The sequence below is a fragment of the Sminthopsis crassicaudata genome, chromosome 3 (assembly GCF_048593235.1).
Source record: "Sminthopsis crassicaudata isolate SCR6 chromosome 3, ASM4859323v1, whole genome shotgun sequence".
NCBI lineage: Eukaryota > Metazoa > Chordata > Mammalia > Dasyuromorphia > Dasyuridae > Sminthopsis > Sminthopsis crassicaudata.
Genome location: NC_133619.1, coordinates 111381895 through 111403871, shown reverse-complemented (window position 1 = coordinate 111403871; position 21977 = coordinate 111381895).

Here is a 21977-nt window from a genome sequence, read left to right as displayed (position 1 = left end):
TTATATTTCAAATCTCCTTAAGGTGAATACCATGTTCATTTTGTGTCTTTCCTGAAGCGTCTGCAGTCATCTTGACCTATGTCTTTTCATTAGACTTTGATGACTCCAGAGAAGAGAGTGAATCTGATGACTTTACATAGCTGTACCTTACATAAATCCAATTCATTTCCAAAGCAAGACATAATCATATTGATATCACTAATTCTCTTTGAAAATGAAGGGCAAAAACAACAACAAAAAGAACAACAGCATTATATCAATTAGTTATAAAATGAAAGTTTGAATAATTTATTATATCTTTAAAAGTATAGTCAAAAGAATTTGCTTTTATCTAGACATACCACAAAGTAATTAAGTGGTATATTTGTTATACATTAACAATCAACGTAAATTGAGGAATAAGTTAAGTCCTTAGCTTCCTGGTCTAGAATTATAGTGATACACACACACACACACACACACACACACACACACACACACACACATTCATGCACTGTATATCCGTACAATGTATATCCGTACATATATATATATATATATGTTTAATTAGATATATATGTATATGTATATCATTTTAAAATAATTATTACTGTCATGACCATCATTATGAATTCTAGTATATATAGACTAGATTAAATGTGAAAAACTCATCCAAATTTCTGAATAATTTGCCTAAACAATGACAAAAACACATGAATAAATGTGTGTGTGTGTGTGTGTGTGTGTGTGTGTGTGTGTGTGTGTGTGTGTGTGTGTATAGCAAAAGGTGCTTTGGAAACATAGGATTTGGTACAATCAGCACATTGTCATCAAAAGCAAACGTATGGACAACATTAGAGTGTTTAGCCCCTAGGAGTAGCTAACATTTTTTTTCTTCCTACAGCAGTGACAATAGGAGGTTTGAAAATAAGCATTCAAACCATATTCCTTAAAGTCTTTGATTTGAACTATAGATTGAAATTAAGGATATTGATTATCCAGAATTTAAAATATGTTTCAGGACTTCTATTTCTTTATGTCTAGTTTTGTCAAAATGTTTTAGAAAAGCTGTCTTTAAGAGTCACTGATAGATATTCATGAAAAATGATGAAGTTAGGACTAGAGAAATGATGAAAAATGAATGGCGGAGGGATGCAATTCTTGTTCCACTTTGAGATTCATCATTGAGTAATTTAATGATCCTATTTATGTAGTTTTGCCAACAAGGTTTATGAATGGACAGCAATAACAACAGTATTCTAAGGAGCCCAAGAAGAACGATGTCTATTTAAAACAGAAACAAATTAATTAATTAATAGATTAATTAATCTATCAAATAAACATAAGTGAGCCAATACTATACAAACAGAAAAATTCCCCGCCTAAAATCTACGTTCATAAAATGTATCTAATTCTTATAATTTACTTGTTCTTTCATTCTATTTATATCTGTACCTAAACAAATATCTGTAAGCCAAAGCTCATTAAAAATGTTGATCTCTTTGTAGCACTATTAATTAATTACTACCTTTTCAAGGCTTCCAAATTTCAACAGCAAATGTGCACCAACAGAACCCTGTGATAGTATTCCATTTCCACAGGACCCAGGAAAGAAAATAATTCTTTCTCTCACTGGTGACTATAGTGCTTGTCCTGAAATAGGTCAATAATAATTCACCCTATGAATAAATAATTAAACTATAACCCCCAGCTACAGAAGCAATAGTTTTCTTATGATATAATCTTTCTTGGGGGGACACAATAGACAGAATCCTGAATATGGAATGAAATAAGTTTGAATCTCATATTTATTCCTGTCTACATAAGCTAGGAAAAGTTCTTGAACCCCAGCTGTCTTGAATTTCCTTGTTTATAAAATGAGGAGGTTAGATCAGGTGGCACATAAGGTCCTATTTTAGTTCTAGATATGTAATCTGATGAATTTGCAATTTATCCTTTTAGCCAAGAATAAGGCCAGGATTTGAATAACTTCAGTGAACTGAAATGAATGATTCAAAGAAGCAATATGTGAGATTAGAAGGGGGCAATCCTTTGTATTATAGACTTGTCCACATGACAGTCAGAACTACATAGCCTAGCATGTCACCTGCACAAGCCTTTATATCAACAGTTCTATCTTATTTCCCTGGTAATCACACTGTTGAAAATTTACACATCCTTTATCTAGTGAAAAATTGCTGTCTATATTTTAAAAGGTGGTGATCAAAGCTCTGCTAAAATGAAATTAACTTGCCTATAAGTTTCTTAATCATATTTCATAGATTATAACTCTGGAGAGTAAAAGGAAGTCAGAATTTTAGAGAGTTATGAACTGAGTAAAATAAAGAATATTTATAACTTTATGAAATAATGGTAGTTCTTATGAAAAATTCTGCTTTCTGAAAAATGAAAAATTGATTAATATTCAGTATGTAATTAATATTAGCATACTAACAGAATTTCAAAGCAATACATAGTGGGTGTAATGTTGAACTTTAGAATCAGGAATATGTGAGTTTCAAATCCTGCCTTCAATGGCAGTTTTCAAATGATGGCGAGAAACAATGACATTTATAACTGTAATTCTAAATCTATAATCCCTAGACGTCTATCAAATCATCACCAAATCAAGCCTCTGAAATGGTTCTGGAGTGACAGAACCCCCCAAAATTTGAAGTGTAACACATTTTCAGCAGAATATATTTTGGTAGATGTTAATAAAAGGTCTGTTTCAATCATTCACAGAGAAAAGTGACCAAGTGCAGGGGCAACACAGAATCCCAGGGCAGTGTGGGGTCTGTGGGCTAGGGAATCTACTAGAGGAATCTACAACAGTGTTGTTTACTCGGTCCTGGTTGCAAGTCAGAAGATCAGAAGATTAGCTGTGAGACATCCAACACAAATATAAAAAGCAAATAGTGAGTCCCTAAGCCCCAGAATAATGCAGGATATGGCCACATCTGTCCAACATTGGAAGTTAGCACTGAAGCAGCACAGTCTCACTAGTACCTGTAGAGGAAGGTTAGACAATCTCCTCTTTGACTTAAAAGCATATCTGAACCTTTCTTAAAACTAAGCAAAAAACAAAACAAAACAAACAAACAAACAACAAAAAACAAAACAAAACAAAACAAAACAAACAAAAAAAAAAAACAACTCTGCTCATAGTTAGTTTTTATGGAAAAAGAGAATAGACTTCAAACCTTGAGGATACTAAAGCAGATCACCTCTAGATGAAGCCCAAAAGGATGATATAAATTGGTTCACATCTCACAAGGCTCTTTTGAAAGAATTTAAAAAGGACTTTTAAAAAGAGTTTAGAAGGAAAATGGGGAAAATGGGACAATTGCTGGAGAATTTGAAAAAGGAAACATGGAAATTATCTAAAGAAAACATTTTACAAAATAGATTTATTGAAATGGAAAAAAAAAAAAAACAGTTCCTTGAGAAACAGAATTTGTATGAAATGGGAAAAAAGTCCATTGAGCAATTCATTTAAAAATTCAATTGGCCAGACACAAAAGGAGTTAAACAAGGTAACTGAAAAAAATAATTCACTAAAAATTAGAATTGAACAAATGGAAATGAATGAGTTAATGAGACATTAAGAACCAGTCAAACAAAACTAGAAAAATGAAGAAAAAATAGAAGAAAATGTGAAATACCTCACTGGAAAAACAACAGACATGGAAAATAGATATACGAGAGAATATCTATGGATTATTGAACTTATTGAAAACCATGATGAAAAAAAAGTTTAGATATCACCTTTCAGAAAGTCATCAAGGAAAACTTTCCTGATGTCCTAGAACCAGAAGATAAAATAGCCACTGAAAGAATTCATCAATCACCTCCTGAAAAAGACCACAAAGTAAAACTCTAAGGAATATCATCACTAAATTTCAGAAATATCAGAATTAGTTTTCAAGGATAAAATATTGCAAAGAACCAAAAAGAAACAATTCAAGTATTAAAGAGCCATAATCAGGATCATTCAGGACCTAGCAGCTTCCACCTTAAAGGGTCAAAAGGGTTGAATCTGATATTCCAAAAAGTAAAGGAACTTGGATTCTAGCCAAGAACCAACTATCTAGAAAAACTGAGCATTATCTTTCATGGAAGAAGATGGACATTCAATTATACAAGTGAATTTCATTTATTTATTCTGAACAGAAGTTCTGAACAGTTCTGAACAAAAAGTTTGATCTCCAAACATAGAATTCAAGAGACACATAAAAAAGGTAAAAAGGAAAAAAAAATTATTGAGAACTATGTCTCTGTTGTATGTATACATAGAGAATGCAGGTATAATTTGATTTTACTGTTATAATATAAAAAGAAAGTAGAACTGGAAAGGAGATTATACAGGAAGAAGAGGAAAATGGAAGTAAAATAAGGTAAATTACATCTCACAAGGAGGCAAAAAGACCTATTATAATTGAGGGAAAGAAGGGAGGGAGATGAACAGTAAGATTCACTCTAATTAGAATTGGCTCAAAGAGACATAATATCAAACATATTTGTCTTCATAAAGAAACTTGTCTCATCCTATAAGGAAGTGGGAGGGGAAAAGGGAAAGGAAAAGGGGAGGGTAATAGAAGGGAAAACAGAAGTAGTAGAGGAAAGGTATAAAAAATGGACAATGTTATAAAGGAGGAGGGCTGGTTGAGGCAGATGATAGCCAGAAGCAAAATACTGAGAAGGAGGGAAATGTGGAAAGGAAAGCAAAAAACATAATGGAGAAAATAAGATGGCAAGAAATACAGAATCAATCATTTTAATTGTGAATGTGAATTGTATGAACTCTCCTATAAAACAGAAGCAGATAGCAGACTGGATTAAAAGCCAGAATCCTACAATATGTTGTTTACAAGAAACACATTTAAAGCACAGTGATACATACAGATTGAAGGTAAAGGGCTGAAGCAGAATATGTTTTGCTTCAGGTGAAGTAAGAAAAGAAGAGGTAGCAATCCTGCTCTCAGATCAAATAAAAGCAAAATTAGATTTACTTAAAAGAGATAAGGAAGGAAACTCTATTTTACTAAAGATAGATAATGAAGCAATATTAATACTAAACATATTTAAAGCAAAACGACACATACAGAGTAAAGGTAAAAGGCTGGTACAGAATCCATTATTCATTTAGTTGAAGGAAAAAAAAAAAAAAAAAAAAAAGCAGGGGTAGTGCTCCTGATCTCAGAATGAGCAAAAGCAAAAATAGAAGTAAATTAAAAGAGATAAGGAAGTTAACTTTATCTTGCTAAAGGATAATACACACACACACACACACACACACACACACACACACACACACACATGGCATATCATCCAAATTTCTAGTGGAAAATTTAAAAGATCTGCAAAAAGAAATAGACAGCTAAACTATATTAGTGGGATATCTCAATCTTGCTCTCTCAGAACTAGATGAGTTGAACTACAAACAAGAAAGAAGTTAAGGAGATAAATAAGAGTTTTAGAAAACTCAGTTATGCTAGATCTTTGGAGAAAATTGAATGGAGACAGAAAGGAGTATACATTTTTCTCAGCAGTTCATTGAGCTTACATAAAATTGACCATATATTAGGTTAAAAAACCCTCAAAATCAAATTATTTGATTTTGCACATCTCATATTTCTTTTGAGCTACTTAAATTGTATTTTGTTCACAGATCAGAGCATTTCCAAAATCTACTTCAGAGACCTTTATAGCAATTGGAACAAATTGTTCTTATCCACCGATACCACCAGGGTTAAGTCTTCACATTCTTAGTGTAGACACCTTCTTAAGTTGCTATAGGGTTTGAGATCCATTAGTTACCCTTAACCTGGTTTATCCCCGATGCTGAAACAATTTGACAGGATGTGGCCACCATGTATTCTAAAGTTTTTTGGAGCCACAAGTGAGGGATAGGTAGATCAGGTGGAAAATATACAAGATGTAAACCAGCCCTGAATAGGGGTCAAGAGCCCTCTCATCAAGGGCACTAGACTTCCCTAAACACATCCTATACTCCATTATTCAATCTAATAGGTATGTGGTAGTTTTTCAGAATGGTTTTAATATTCTCCAATCAATACTGTTAAAACATTTTTTTCATATTATATGCTATATATATATATATATATATATATATATACACATATATATATATATAATATTATATAATTATATATCATATAATTATATATTATATAGCTATGATTGCTTCATTTAAAAACTGTTGGTATGTTTTAATCACATACCAATTTGGGAATGGCTCTTACTTTTATAATTTTGACTAATTTCTGTATGTTTTGAGAAATAGTGACTTTATCAGAGAAATTTGTTTCATTTTTTCCCTACAATTATTTTTGCTGACAGTGTTTTCCCTTGAGTTATTCTGTTCTCTCTCTTCTTTTACTGTCTCTTCTCAAAAGTGCTTTGCTTCTGACTACTCCCTGCACAAACTGCCCTCCCTTCTATTACCTCTTTTTCTTATTAGTTTTTCCTATTACTATCTGGTAAGGCAAGATATGTTTGTTTTTTCCAATTAAGTGTGTGTATTATTCCCTCTGTGAGCCCAATTGTGATGAAAACAAGTTCACATCCTCCCTTTTCCCATCCAGTGTAAAACCTTTTTCTTGCCTCTTTTATGTGTGGTAATTTACCACATTTTGTTTTTCCCTTTCCCATTTTCCCAGTACATTTCTCTATCATCTGTTATTTTATTTAGATATCATCTTTTCACATTCAGCTAACATCTGTGACCTCTATCCATATATACTTCTTCTAATTGCCTTAAAATGAGAAGGTTCTCATGGGTTACAAGTATCATTGATTTAGAAATGTAAACACTTACAACTTTGTAAGTCCTTCAAGATTTCCTTTCCTTTTTATCTTTTAATCCTTCGCTTGAATTTTTTATTTGAAAGTCAAATTTCATATTCAGGTCTGATCTTTTCATCAGGAATGCTTAAAAACCCTTTATTAAATTAAATATCTGCTTTGCCCCTAAGAATTAAAGCCAGTTTTGCTGGGTAGGTGATTCTTGGTTGTAATCCTAGCTTTCCTCCAGAGTACTATATCCCAAGCCCTACAGCCTAAAATGTAGAAATTGCTAAAACTTGAGTTACCCTGATTGTCACTGCAAGATACTTGGATTGTTTGTTTCTGGCTGCTTTCAATATTTTCTCCTTGATCCTAGAGCTCTGGAATTTAGCTTTTATAATCCTTGAAGTATTCATTTTCAGATGTCTTTCAGAAGAAGATTAGTGTATTCTTTCCATTTCTATTTTATCCTCTAGATCTGCAATATCAAAGTAGTTTCCCTTGACAATTTCATGAAAGGTCATGTCAAGGCTTTTATGTTGATTTAGATTTTATATAGTCCAATAATTAAAAATTCCTCCTGTATCTATTTTCCAGATCAGGATTTTTTCTAATAAATTATTTCACATTGCCTTCTCTTTTTTTTCATTCTTTTGAAAGGGTGGTTTTTGGTTTTTGATTTTTTTCTTTATTATTATTATTTTTTTAAGTTAGGGCTCACTTTCCTCTCAAACTCTTTTTTTCTTTTTTCTTTTTTATTATAGCTTTTTATTTACAAGATATATTCATAGGTAACTTTTCAGCATTGACAATTGCAAAACCTTTTGTTCCAACTTTTCCCCTTCTTCTCCCCACCCCTTCCCCCAGATGGCAGGTTGACCAATACATGTTACAAATGTTAAAGCATAAGTTAAATACAATATATGTATATATGTCCAAACAGTTATTTTGCTGTACAAAAAAGAATTGGACTTTGAAATAATGTACAATAAGCCTGTGAAGGAAATAAAAAAAAATGCAGGCCTTTAAAAAAAGAGGGATTGGGAATTCTATGTAGTGGTTCATCTTCATCTCCCAGAGTTCTTTCCCTGGGTGTAGCTGGTTCAGTTCATTTCTGCTCTATTGGTACTGATTTGGTTCATCTCATTGTTGAAGAGGGCCTCGTCCATCAGAATTGATCATCATATAGTATTGTTGTTTAAGTGTACAATGATCTCTTGATCCTGCTCATTTCACTCAGCATCCATTTACGTAAGTCTCTCTAGGCCTTTCTGAAATCATCTGTTTTTTGATTTTTCATAGTCAATACTTTTCATTTGCTCAAAAGTTTTAAGGAATTTTCCATTTGATCAATTCTCTTTTTAAAGGAGTTGTTTTCTTCAATGGATTATGTTTTCTCATTTGGCCAATGATATTTTTTTCCTTCAGTGAATTCTTGTGCCTTTTTTCCCATTTGGTTAATTATGCTTTTGAAGCCGTTCTTCTTCTTGATAGCTTTTTATGCCTTCTTTACCATTTGGCCTACTTTGTTTTTAAAGGTGTTACTTTATTCTCTTTCTTTTTTGTCTCCTTTACCATAATTATATGGTAATATAGCTTCTAGCCTTTGGATGTAGTAGCTTTGACTTTATTATCTTCTAAGTGTGTGTGTGTATGTGTGTGTGTGTGTGTGTGTGTGTGTATCTGTGTGTGTGTGTGTGTATCTGTGTGTGTGTGTGTGTGTGTGTGTGTGTGTGTGTGTGTGTGTGTGTTTCTTCTTCTTTGTTACCACAGTAGCTTTCTATGGTCACATTTTTTTTTTCCTGTTATTTGCTCTTTCCCCCAGGTGTTACTTGACTTTTGATTCTTTCTTAAAGTAAGGCTCTGCTTCCAGGATAGATGTGTACTTTTACAGGTTTTAGGGATTTTGTGTAGTTTTTGTGTTTTCAGAAATAGTCCAAAGACTTTGTAGTTTTCAGTTCTTCTAAGTTGGTATGATATAAAGAAAAGTATGTTTACTAGTTTCCTGGCTTTGGTCTTTGAGTGACCATAAACACTCTTTGCCCTGGAATTATAAAGACAGTCCTCATTCCACTGTTCCTACAAACTCTAGTGGGCTAGCATTTCTCTTTACCCTAAGACTGCCTCCCAGGCCTGCAATGTAATGTAAGCATGGGCACAGCAACAACATTCTACCTGTGGAAATCTCTATATCCCCCTACTGACTGGCTTACCATATGAGTTGAAAGCTCTGCAAGCAGCCACTACTGCTGCTGATTCAGTGACTCCCCAAACCTGCTCCTGATTATGGTTCCTTTTCTGGATGTTGCTCCATTCTTATCCTGGTGTGACAGTCCTTTATTGCTGGCATTCTAAGTTTTCTTTGGTGCCTGTGTGCTTAGAGGTATGGAAAGTATTATTGCTGACAAATTCAGTTGCTGGCAAAACTCTTCCTGGTTTTCATGTGTTCTATTCTGTCCCAGCCTGCTACAGGACCTCTTTCTCCTCTTCCCTCCTCATCTCCTCCTCCTATCCTTCCTCATTCTTCTCCACCTTCTCTTCCCCCTCCTTCTTCCCTTCCTTTTCTTCAGCCCCTTTCTTCCTCCTCTCCTGCTTCTCCTCTCCCTCCTTCTCTTCCCTGTTCCTCTTCCTCCTTCTTCTTCTCTGCTCCTCCTCTTATCCTCTGCTCCTCCTCCTCCTCCCCCTTTTCCTCCTCTTCCCTCTTCTCCCCCTCCTCCCTCTCCTCTTCCATTTTTCCAACTCCTCCTCCCTCTCCTCCTCTCCCTTCTATCCCTCCTCTCCCTCCTCTTCCTCTTCCTTCTCCTCCTCCTCCTCCACTTCTTCCTGCTCCTCCTCCTTCTTTTTCTTCTTTCCCCCCTCCTTCTCTTCCAAATTCTCCTCTTCTTTTTCTTGCTAAGGCAACATTCTCTTAAATGTGAGTACTTGGTTCCTGGAATATCATTTTTGGTGGTTTATATTTTAAGGCTTGGGGGACAGTTTTTTTTAAAAGTCTTTCATCCATTTATTAATTTTAACTTTTATTTTGTTGCCATTATTTTTTCCCAAAAATCTGGGACAATCTACTTTTTGCCCTATGCAGTTTTTATTTATGCTTCCTTAAAGTCCAATCCTGAAAAACTACAAATAACAGCAATGCAAACAAACAAACAAAACAAGTTCTTAGAAAGCCTAGTCCTTCAAATAGAACTACTTGATTAAGCCTTTAAATCCAAATCATTTTGACTTTCACTTAATGACAAACAGTAGCCCCCAGTGTAAGCTTTTGTGGCTCATTGTTTGGGTTTGATTGCCAAGAATGAATATAAATAGAATTTGTTTTCTTTTCTAATGAGAAATTTTGAAGGTCTACCCCTCCTAGATAAATTTTGTAGGTCTACCCCTCCTAGATAAATTTTGTGATGGAAAATTAGACCATATTTTGTTCCAATTTTTACTCAAGCCTTGCTCATTGAATAATTATTTCCTCATAAATAAAATAAATAAATATATAAAATAAAATAAATACCTGTGAAAGACCCTAATTTAGAAAGGCCAAGATCATCTCCAGCACCCTGTACCATGGCCAGTCATCCTGACATTCTCTCAATATTGTTCTTTAATGACTGTATAGGAGAGAGTAAAACTGAAGATTTTGCTTACTTCTGCCTCACTTAAAACCAATTTGTCTTGAGCAAATCAAGACATCAACATCATGGTGTCATTGATCATCTTTCAGAATAAAAAATGAAGAGCAAAAATCATCATTTAAAAAGCTAATAGAGTTGGTAATAGGGGAAGAGGACATGGGGACAGTGGGTGAAAATACCCATCAAAAATATAGAGTTCTCTGGAGCGCTTCAGGATCAGCCAGAATCAGGATAGATTAAAGTCCTTGGTTTTTAGGGGAAGAAGTGAAAGAAGAAGCCAAGCAGAATTCTGGATTCGGGAATCTGGAGTCACCAAACTTCTCTCCTCCTAATCCTGCTGCCAAGTGCCTCTGGCCTCTCTCCCTCTGCCCTCCAACCTTGCCTAGGATTATATTAACACCAAACATTCAGCAAGCACCAACAGTGAGCCATTTATCCAAACATATGCTAACAGGGCCATTGTCTCACATCAAATAGTTAATTATCTTTTAAGTGCTCTTGAAGTATCCCTTTTTGGAGTTTCAGCCCTCTACATAAAGACCCCAGGTCCTTATTAAATAGGTGAGTTTTAGGGAGGAATGTTGATAGAAGAAGGTTTTTGTTGAATTCAAGTGAAATTTAAGTAAATCTTTGTTGCAGTGGGCCCTAGTAGAATTTCCATATCTACTGAGTCAAATAGGGAGGGATATTGATTATCCTGGTCTTATGTGAAACTTCTATTCAGTGGGTTCTTATTAAATTCCTGAATTTCTTGCAGTGACAAAATTATTATGACAACACTCCACAGGTACTTTGTCTAATTAGAAAGCCAAGATACAGAGAACCACTAAGTGAATTTAGCTTACCATTCAATGTCTTAATCCCTTGCTAACTCCTTTTTTAGGAACTTAGACAACATACCAAACATTACAACAGAAAGTACTTTAGGAACTTTTCTGCTTACTAGACATCATAATGACTGGTTTATTAGAAATTTATCTTTTTTTGTTTTGGAGTTTTCAACTCTGTTAATTAGTAGCTTCTTTTTGGAAACTCCTTTTATGACTTTTTGAGAATGTTAATCAGTGGCATAATAAAATATTTGCCTCTTGATTTGAAGGTGGTCTAAGCCTACAAATTCTTCTTAGACATTTTCATAACACTGGTTTCAAACCCAATATATTTTGGTGGCTCTGCCCCCACATGACAACAAGCACACATTTAACAACTGTCTAATATATTCCAAGCATTATGGAAAGGAGATGCATTTTTCTAGTTGAAAATATGAGGCAAATTGATAACAAACATAACTTGCCTAGGGTCATACAGCTAATAAATGTCTGAAATAGGATTTGAACTCAGAGCTCCTTGTTTCCAGGTATAAGGTTCTTCCAACTTGTACCACTTAGTTGCCTCAGTAAGTACCAATAAAGTTAGAAGAAATAGTCTCTCAATAAATTTAAAGCAAATATCATTTTCATGAATTTTCATCTTTTAGATTTCAATTTCAGGACACAAGATATTAAGCATTAGACATGACATATTTCTCTCACTTCTGAGGTAGAATTATTATTTGATTATCTTATTTGATCACTTGATGTGAATAGTGTTGGTTGTCACATACATATACACACATATCTATAAATACACACATATCCAATATATATACATACATATATACACTATAAATATATAGACATATACAATTTATATAAATAATTTGAAATTTGTGATAATTTGTTTTTGGCATTAAAACACAGTTTCTAATAAAGATAAATCCTCTGGAATCTATTGATAACTTCCAATTTATTGAAATATATGTGTGTGTGTGTGTGTGTGTGTGTGTGTGTATGTGTGTGTGTATATATATATTTTTTTTAACTCATTTTTCTACCCTTTCCCTTCAAGTTATTATTATCCTCTTTTCACGTGCATGGACAGTAGGGAGAAAAGATAAGTTCACATTAGTCAATTCATATCATGGGGAATTTATTAATTAAATTTACATTTGGAATTAATGTATATGTCATTTGTTGAAACATTCTTTTGTCCTTTACCATAGGTAGCCAAGGGTTGACTTACTCTTGATCACTCTTAAAAAGTGACTAAGAGTATAATATTAATGAGATAAGGAAACATATTAAAAGTCAGCTTATCATTTCCCTTCATTTTACAGATAAGAAAAATGAAGCCCAGAGTGGTAATTGACTTTATCTGTTTCATAGCTAATAAATAATATAGCAAAGAACTTGAATTCATCCCTTCTGACCACAGATATAATGTTTTTACTATTATACTTAAGCTAATTGACAGATATCATTTTATCTACTATTCTAATCTCATATTTTTTTTTTTTACCTAAAGAAGGTAAAAAGTGTAAAAGTTCACTGATTTTAATTTTGTGAACTTTTAAAAAATTTGCCTATAGCACAGGTAATTAAAATAAAAATAATTTGTGAAATCTGGAGCAATTAAAATAGGCATAATTTTCCCCTTAATTAGGGTAGTTTAACTAGCTCCATGGCAGCTCATCATTAGAGGCCTAGAGCAAATACTCTTATTCTGAGTGATGATAGTGTATCTGATGTATGTGAATCATCACACCAGAGATCTATCTTCAGTTAGTTTATCAAAGATCTTCATGGAAACATTTCTTAAAAAAAATTTAATTTAACTTAGGGAAATAATTAGAAAGGGAATAGGGAAAATTAAAGGGAAAACTGTTTCTAAAGGAAAACAAAATTTAACTTCAGAATTTCCTGGAGTGTTGAAGCCCCCAGTGAATGTGCTTATTTACATTCTCATCCAAACAGATGGCATGCTTAAATTCTCCAAGCTCCTCCATTTCACTGCCTTACTCAGCTCTGTATCAGTAAAAATGATTCTATATAGAAAACAATGTCATATTGTAGAGCTCTAAAATAAATTATAAATGATCCATTCTTCTTTATATAACCTCCACTGATAGCTAATAATCTCCCCCTGATAAAAACCCTAATTTATTTACATCCATTAAATAGTATTGTGGATAGCATGCCAGCCCTAGAATCAGGGGTTTCTGAGTGCAATCTAGCCTCAGACATTTACTAGTTGGGTGATCCTGGACAAATCATTTAACTCTGTTATAATTCCTCATCTATGAAATGTGTTAAGTTAGGCAAATAGCAAACTATTCCAGTATCTTTGTCAAGAAAAACACAAATGGAATCATGGAGTCTCAGCTACAACTGAAACAATTTAATGACAATAATTAGTATTCAATATTCAAATACTGAAATGGCTATATAGTCTTATACATTTGGATGTTTTTTCCCAATGATTTCCTATAGGACTCTCTTCTAATCCTGAAAGTTCATCACAAGGATGATGAATGATTCTTTCAATTTCTTTCAATCATAAAGGCACACTTTTGAGGCATTCTACTTCTAACACTATCTAAGTGAAATAAATATACCTTATCTTTTCTTGATATTATATAATTTGTTTTTGAAATTCTGTCTTGCTTTTCAAAGTTTCTCATCAGTTACATAATGAAGCTTTTTCATATATAACAAAATCTTTCTGTTATCCCTTTAAAAATAATCTTTAGTTGTTTTTTTTTTTTTGAGTAAATTATATCCTACAACTCACTGCCATGTAGCAGCAATGATTAAATATTGATATTTAAAAGTTTTAAGAGCTTCCTTTCTTGGTGAAAATATATGAATATATTATATACAGAAAAACAAAAAAGGAAAAAAAATGAACACAAAATATGAAATATTGTTCTGATACATTTGATATCTTTGCATGTATTTTCCAAGTACCTAAAAGCAATTTGACATATTTTTCCCTTCTTTTGAAACTCTTCTGATCACAAATGACTGTCCATCTGTGCTGTCTATCCCAAATTAATATACTATTGGGCAGTTTCTTCATTTAAATGCATGTTGAGGTAGTACATCTTTCATCCACTTGTTTTTGTCACATAAAGAACAAGCTTTGTGGAGGGTCTTTTAGTAGGGTATTCAATGACTTGAGACTAGTTGTAATTGTCACAATGTTACTAGAAGGAGGAGTTTATACAGGACTTTACCAGCTACAGGAAGTTCAGGACTCTCTATACTTGATCTCCTCTATCATAGTTGCTAATACTTTTTAATGAATAGATATCTTCCTTTGTATGCTTTAACTGTTGTTAATTATCAATTAAATATTGAATAGTATTTATGTTGCTATATTTTCCAAGAAATTCATATTGATCTTAATATATGAATGGGAGAAACTTTGTGATAAAAGAATATGTAGGGTGGTATTTTTGCCTTGCTAAATCAAATGTGCATGTGTATTTTTATAATCAACAAAGATTAAGTGAAATAGACCTTAGTTCTCCTATAATTTCCTGTCAATTGTGAGATATGTAAAATGTGAACCATTCCTAAAAATCACTTTTGTTGCCTACTAATACCTTCAATGAACATGATTTCAATTAGGATATAGATATATTGTAAACTTTTGTATTGGTAGAAGAGTAGGCATATAGGTCAGAAGTTAACAGATTTTTCTCTTGGTCACCTTTTGATCCAATTTGCTTGCCTAGTCTTAATGTTATTTCTATGTCCACTACATGCATCTTCATTATTGATATTATGGTCTAAGTGTTTTAGTTCTATTTTCCTTCATGGAAAAATATTTTATTTGATTTTGGCAAATCATAGGATCATAGGCCTAAAACAGGAAGGAAGAAGTCCAACCTCTTATTTTATAAAGAAATTGACAATAGAAAAGGATAATACGTTGAAAACTAGCTTTGCATCTATTTTGAAAAATAAAATGTTTTTACAATGAAAAAAACAGAAAAGGATAATATCTAGGTAATATCTAGATGTTTAGAGGACTTACAAAGAGGAAGCACTTTACTTTAGTAAATGATTTAATTTTTTACCCAGATTTTCTCCAAAATATTCAAATCGTTCATGTCAATGTCAACAGATAATAATATAGTTTCATAAATATTAAATTTACTTGATACCATTTTTATTTTTCCAAAGTCTTATTTAAATCCATTTTTTTTAAAATTTCAAATTGTATCCATTCTTCCCTCTCCACCTTCCCTCATTGAGAAGGAAAACAATTTAATATCGATTATATCTGTGTAGTCATGCAAACTTTTTCTATAATTATCAGGTTTGAAATCAAACATAGAGCAAAAAAATCCTAAGGGGGAAAAAAAGAAAAAAAAGGTTTTAAAAAGTATACTTCAATCCACATTGAGTTATTATTAGTTCTTTCTATGGATGTAAGCATCATTTTTCATACAAGTCCTTCAGAGTTGTCTGACTGTTGTATTGCTAAGAATTGCTGTTATTGACAACTGATCATCTTACTGTATCACTGTTATTTTGTACATGACACATTTTCACTTTGCATCAGCTCATTAAAGTTTTTCCAGGTTTTTATGACAGCATTTTTTCATCATTTTATTATATTACAATAATATTCCATCATGCTCATATACCACAAATAGTTCAACCATTCTGATATTGATTGGCACCTCTAATTTTCAGTTCTTTGTCCCCAGAAAAGAGGTGTGATAAATATGTTCATACATATAGGTTCTTTTCCTTTTTGTTATATTTTTTTGGTGGGATAGAGACCTAATAGTGATATTTTTTTCAAAAGATATTTATAGATTTATAGCCCTATAGGCATAGTTCCATTTTTTATAGAATGGTTGAGTTGGTTCAAATTACCCACAGAGTTCATTAACATCTCATTTTCCACAAATGATTTCCACTATTTTTCATTTACCTTTTCTATTCTATTAGTAAATCCAACAGGTGTGATAGTACCAGAGTATTGTTTTAATTTGCATTTTCCCAATCAATAAATAGTGATTTAGAGCATTTTTACTTGTAGCTTGTAACTAGCTTTGATTACTTTAATGAGGTTGGGACAACAATTCAAAATAAACATATAAGTAACTCACAATGGCCATTCTCTAGAAAAAGATGGGTTTATTTAGAGGAAATGGCTACAGACAAAATAATAGGGAAAATAGGCAGTAGGAATTTCAAATATAAAAGAAAGTAGGGAGAGCATATAGTTATCAAGAAAAAAACAAGTTGCCCAGAGAAACTCACAATTAACCAGGAGAAAGGAAATACTCTGTGAGCTGGGAATAAGCCATTGATTGGCAGGTCATATCCATAGAGGAGTTTAGTAGACTAATTAAAATTATCTATAGTAAGGAAAATGAAGGCACTATGATGGAAAGGGAATACCCCAGAATGGGCTTAGTCTTGAATAGGGCTTAGCAAAAACCTTTATTATAAGCAGACCTTTATAAGGAAAATGGAGCCTTGAGGGTTTCTCATGGAAATAAATGCAGGAAGTGATCAAGGAGACAGATGGAATGGACTTGACAGATCAAGTCCCAGATGTGTCTGAAGATATGCTAATCAATATCTCAAAGGTGGTTTAAAGATACACAAGAGATTTGAAGGATAGACAAAAGTGTTCTATCCTTACAATACTTTCTACAAATAGTATAGTCTAAGATATGTTATAATAGTGAGATGGGCTTCTCTCAGATAGGGAAAAATATTCAGTCCACATGAACTTCATCTTAAAACTGTTCATATGTTTTGATCATTTAGCAGTTGAGGAATAGAATAATTTTTCCCCATTTATTGCTTCACTTCTTTTGCCAAACAAGACCAATGTAATCAAGATTAGTAGGAATGCAGAAAGCTGGAAATAATGTAACAAATATTTTAATAAAATCCTTACTTTACAAATATATAGAGAACTAGATCAAATTTGTAAGAATAGAAGCCATTCACCAACTGATAAAAAGTCAAAGTATATGAACAGGAAGCTTTCAGGTAAAGAAATCAAAGATATTTATAGCCATAGGAAGAAGTGCTTCAAATCACTTTTGATTAGAGAAATGAAAATTAAAACAACTCTGAAGTAGTATCTCATACTTAGCAGAGTGACTAATATGACAATATGGCAAAAAACGAGCATGTTAATGATGGAGAGTATGTTTTTGATGGATTTGTGAGAAAACTGTGGAGAAAATTTTGGAAATATGCTAATGGCAGCCAAACTGTACATACCCACAATACTACTATTAGATTTGTATCCCAAAAAGATTTGTAAAAAAAAAATGAATCAGTTGAAAATGCAACAGATGGGAGAATTCTGTGAAAATGGTAAATTAGGTTGGTAAATTTCAGTTTCTCCAGATTTCCAAACAAATAGAATCAATTTGTATCTCAGGATGACTGGTGAAAAATCAAGAAGACTTGGGGCAGAACAAGGGTCCTCCTGGCAAAACTTGAGAAGATCTGAAGAAAGACTTAGGGGCTGGGATTATCCCATGTAAAGTGCAAAAGCCTCTGAGCTACCCTGAAGAAACTTTAAATGGGGAGCCCTGGGGCTAGCTGATTTTGCTAGAGCCTCAGCAGAACCGCAGAAACTTTCATCTCCTGAGTAGTGTGTGGAATTAGGGTTTGAACACAAGAAGACTGAAGGAACTTGGCTGATTAGAAATACTAGGCATTGCTGTGCTGCAGAAAAAGGGCCCTGTGAGAAGGAACCAGTACCTGATGAGTTCAGAAGCAGGGGGGCCAAGGGATCCTTCTGGCTGGGGGTACTAGCTGAATAGTAGAGCTCTTGGATTGGAGTTCCAGGTAAAATGGGAAAGCTGAAGTGAAGTTGGAGGTATCATTCTCCCACCTTAAGTATAGAGGTTCTTACACTAGCACCTCTTATTAAAAGAATGAATTGGCAAAGAAGAAAGAACTCCATCACAGAAGCTTACTATGGGTTCATCTTCAGAGGATAACACTGAAGTAAATAAAGCTTCTGCTCCAAAGAGTGAAATGGCTCTTTGCCTAGAGAGAATTTATATAATTCAACAAAGAATATGAGACATATAGGAATGAGAGACATATAGGAAAAAACTAAAAAAAAAAAAAAAATAAAAATAACAAACAAACAAACTAATAGCATAAAAACCATCAAAGAAAAACAAAATTATGAAAAAAAGTTAACAAATTAGAAAAGGAGGTACAGATCCTTTAAAATACTTTGAAAATTAGAATTGGGCAAGGGGAAGTCAGTGAAGCTATGAGAGACCAAGAAATAGCAAAAGAGATTATAAAGATGAGCAAATAGAACAGAATGTGAAACATAAGAAAAATAATAATTTTGGAGTCAGGAGGATCAAGAAGTAAAAATATAAGAATAATTGGACTGTTTGAAAATCTTGATTAAAAAAAAACAAAACACCTTGACACAATAATTCAAGTAATAATCCAAGAAAATTATCCTAGAGTGACAGAAAATGAAGTAAAAGTAGAAATAGAAAAAATAAAATTCCATCAATCACCACCTCAACAAGATCCTTTGTGGAAAACACTCAGGAATATTATTGCCAAATTACAAAACTTTTACATCAAAGAGAACATTTTTCAAGAAACAAGAAAAAGAATTAAAATACACTGGAGCCACAATTAGAATTGTGCAGGACTTATCAACAGTCACAATCAAAGTTCGCAGGTCCTGGAATCATATCTTCTAACAATCAAAAGAACTAGGCCTGTGGCCAAAAAATGTCATATGCAGCAAAATCATCTATAATATTGAATAGGAAAATAGATATTCAATGAACTTGCTGATTCAGAAGTTTCTATCAACCAAACTTGAACTTACTTGAAATTTTAACATATAAGAGCCAAATTAAAGATGAATTTCAGGGAATTCAACATGGGCAAGTTTTTATTTTACATGACAATGAATAGCATATGTTTAAGATTGACGTTAACAATAGAATAGCTCAAAAGAAATACAGGGACAGAGTTAAGGTAAAAATAGTACTTATGTTATACAAATAAAGTGCAGAGGAAAAATAGACACAGAGGCATTAGAGGGGAGCAGAAGTTTCATAGTTCTGAAAACCTACTCACATAAAAATAAGTTAAATAAGCAACACTACATAGATACCATAAAAGGTATAGCACCCTCTAAAATCTATAAAGAAATAAAAAAGGGGAGGGATGGGTACATGGGAAAACAAAATGTCTGATATAATTTTACTTATATCTATATATATAGACATATATATATAGATATAGATATAGATATGTATACTTTAATTTATTTATATGTATAGAAGTATATAGTTTTATAGTTATATATATATATATATATATATATATATATATATATATAATTAAAGGCTGGGGGAATGAAATGGGGAGAAAGAATAAAGTAAAAAAGGTGCACAGTAGAGAATAAAAGAACAATTTACAAGGAAGTAAAGAAAAAATGGACACTCATGAATATAATTTCTATTACTGATATCTATATGTATTTATATACATATATATGCTTTCTTGATCTGGTAGTTTGTTATTATGTATTTTGAAACCTTCCTGATATTCTGCTGGGCACATGATCTTTTGTTTTATTTTGTTTTGTGTTCTTTTTCTGTTTTTCTTTTTTTTATATACTGTTTTTTTAAATAAAAAAGAACACATAGCAGATACTAAAATTCAGATATTATTTAAATTTCAGATATTTCAAAGAAAATTATTCCAGTTAAATTGATTCTTTTTCTTTTGATTCTTTAATTTTGAAAATGTTTATTAAAATTGAGCACCTTATTTGTAAAAAATACAAAGAAAGAGAAAATGTAAAAAGTGAACAATATTATTAAAGACAAACAGTTCATAATTTGTTATGAGACCACAAAAAGTTAGAAAAGAAAGACAAGATTATACACTAAAACTAAAAATGGCCTAAATCAGAAGTCTATTCAGTTAATATTTATAATATAGGAAGAGTAAAATTTTGGTAAAAATAAATGATTGTGTATTTTTTTAAAAAATCCACTTCTGACTAAGGTATGAACCACAGGGAAATATTTTCTACTTTGCTAAAAAAAACATTTAGTCTAACTAATTTCTGTCTAGGGTCTGTAAAATAATTGAAAAAAGTATTTTGATAAGTATTTCAATTTGGTAATTTAAAAAAAAATTCTATGCATTTTGTTTTGCATATTTAAAAATATTTTGAAGTGTCCACAGGCTTTACTAGACTGAGATCCATCAAAGACCTTAGTTTAAACAGTTCATAATCTCCCATTGTTTATAGGATCATCTCCAGTTGTCTTGATCTATATTTTGTCACTGATTCCAAATGGCTGTGGAGGGGATAATGAGGCAGGTGACCTTGCACAGCCTTCCCTTATTTAAATCCTATTCACTTGCATATCATGGCTTCACCTCCCTGATGTCATAGTCCTCTCCAAGAAGGAAAGACAAACAACAACATATATCAGGAAGGCATATCCAAGCAAATAATTTCCAGAATCAAATGAGGAAAGCAAAAGACAAAAGAGTTAGTAAAGGTTAAAGAAGGGATAAGGAGAAATTATTTTGTCATTGTTGCATACAACAGACTGACTAAACAGAAATAATTAAAACAAAAAACAACAACAACAAAAATGAGCACAGTAATTGAAACACAGTAATGCCTTATACATGTTTATTATATGAATGCAGGTTGCTAAGCATCATTTCCCTACCGTTTTTCTTTTCTTCCATTTTGCTAACACTTTATTCTCATCCATGTCCTCTATGATCCATAAATATTATCATGCTTGCTCTCAATGAATGATTTTAGCAATTGTTGAACACATCCTATTTGCTAAGTTTCACTAATATTTCAATGAATAAAGGAGAACCTATTGTTACTACAAATCATAGACTATATCTTATAGAAGTTCAAATGTTATCTTCAAATTACTCTTAAACATATCATAATAAAATGAATAAACAATGATTTAGGTTAGTTTTATATGAGTTTCAGATGAGACCTTGGTTAATATTCCACCTTAGTAATTGTGTGCTAGAGTGATACATGAATCTACAGAGTCAGCCTGCTAAAATGGATTTTTTTCCAGGATATCACGTGTCTTTAAATGTTATATATTGATAATATAGGCAAATACAACCATTTGTATCCCTTTTATGGGTTTGTGGTGTTAGAATAACATGAATTTCAAATAATATTTGACAAAAGAATATGATGTTAAATGATCTAACTGTCACCAGAATGAGAAAAGAGGCAAACATGTGGACATGCTGATAGTGATTTCCCATTGCCTGATCCTTTATGGATGAGCCAGTTTTATTCCAAACTGATTGCTCTGTCATTCACCGAAACCTATCTTGTCTGGTGCTGTCATGCATGGTCTTTGACATTAACAATAAGATTAGCACCAGCACTAACTGTCAAAACTCTAGCCAGAACCTAGAAAGATATCAGAGAGCTTGCTTTGTTACAATTAAATTTAAAAGAGAGACCTTTAAATCTGTGCCTCCAGGCAGGGATTCTCCCAGACCTAGAATAGAAAACTGCTGAATTGTGACTGTAATATGTAGCATAAGTGTCATGTTGTGAAACCTATGAAATAAATCACTGAAATACACAGTCCCTATCCCTGTAACATTTACTAAAGCTTGATTTTTCCCTCTATGCCTGGGAAAGTGTGTTAACAATCTCAGGGGTTCAGGAAAGAATCTCTCA